Source organism: Myotis davidii, unplaced genomic scaffold, assembly GCF_000327345.1.
Source record: "Myotis davidii unplaced genomic scaffold, ASM32734v1 scaffold673, whole genome shotgun sequence".
Lineage (NCBI taxonomy): Eukaryota > Metazoa > Chordata > Mammalia > Chiroptera > Vespertilionidae > Myotis > Myotis davidii.
In genome coordinates, this window is record NW_006286677.1 from 701065 (window position 1) to 702673 (window position 1609).

At 39.9% G+C, this 1609-nt stretch overlaps 1 pseudogene; it reads right to left on the reverse strand.

Moving 5' to 3' along the window:
• Positions 1 to 624: 624 nt before the first annotated feature.
• LOC102758164 lies at positions 625 to 958 on the reverse strand (annotated as a pseudogene).
• Between the last annotated feature and the right edge of the window lie 651 nt (positions 959 to 1609).

Below are 1609 nucleotides of genomic sequence, written 5' to 3' on the forward strand. Positions count from 1 at the left end.
AAAACTTGCTTTATGAATCAAAGCATGTTTTGATAAATGATACATGCACACTAGAAAAGAATGTATATTCTATACTTTGGGGATATAGTATCCTATAAATACTAATTAGATAAAATTGGCTGGTAGTGTTATTTAGACATTCTATATTTTAATGTTTCTATTGTTTTATAAGTTACTGGGAAAGCTGTGGTGAATTCTCCATATATTATTGGAATTGTCTATCCTTTTATTCTGTAAACTGCTGCTTTATGCATTTTAGAGATGTGTTCTTGGGTGCATATTAATGTAGCATTGTTTTTTGTTGTTGTTGAATTAATTACTTTTCCAATATGGATTTTCCCTCTTTATTTCAAGTAATAGCTTCATGCCCTAAAGTTTACTTTCTATGATATTAATATAATAATATTTGCTTTCTTGGGTTAGGTGTTTAAATGACATACTTGATCCATTCTTCCCATTAAACTTATTTGTTTTCATATTTCATATTTTCATATTTCATATTTTGAATATGTCTCTTGTAAGCAGCATATATTGAGTCTTTTAAAAAAAAAATCTAACAGTTTATATTGTGTGTTTTTTCCAAAGAGAACAAATATACTTTTATTTACTGACTTTTCAATGAGTTTAAATCCTTGAGGAGTATATCACATGGATTCTGTGTCCAGTGGTCTTAGCCAGAAGGCTGGCTGGGAATTTGGCACGAGCCATGCCACTGTTTCCATGAGCATGAGTTACCTCTCCGCAAATTACTCTGGTTTTGTGGGTTTGCCACCAGGAGTCATTGTGTTGTTCTTTGATTTGTACACATAAGCACATCTCTTACCTAGAGAGAATTCAGTTTCATCTTGAGCACAAACACCTTCAGTTTTAAGAAGATTTGTGTTCCCTCTGGTTCCAGAACCCCACTTATAGCCACAAAAATGGCCTTGGACCACAGCCTTCCAGACACATTTGTCATTTAGCAGGCCGCCACAGGTTCCAAGATGGTGGAAAGAGACAATCTAGTTTTTTAATTAGGAGTTTTATTCCTTTACATTCACTCTAATTATGAAATAACTAGAGGCCCAGTACTTGAGATTCAGGCACTGGGGTGGTGGTGGGGGGGGTGTCCCTCAGCCTGGCCTGCTCCCTCTTGCAGTCTGGGATCCCTTGGGGGATGTCCGCCTGCCAGCTCAGGCCCGATCCCACCGGGAATCAGGCCTAAGCCAGCAGTCAGACATTCCTCTCATAGTCCGGGACCCCTCGCTCTTTACTGCCCGCCTGCAGTGGAGGCAGGAGAGGCTCCCGCCACCATTGCTGTGCTCGCCAGCTGTGAGCCTGGCTTCTGGCTGAGCGGTGCTACCCCTGTGGGAGTGCACTGGTCACTAGGGGGCATTTCCTGCATTGAGCGTCTGCCCCCTGGTGGTCAGTGCGTATCATAGTGACCAGTCATTCCACCATTCAGTCGATTTGCATCTTAGGCTTTTATTATATAGGATTAAGTTGTGGGTAAGTCTACTTTGCTATTTGTTTTCTCTTTTCCCCATGTGTTTTCTTCCTCCCTTCATGCCTTGTTTTTATTAGTTCCATTTTATCTTCTTTTCTTTTTACTATCAGTCTTTTAGAATGT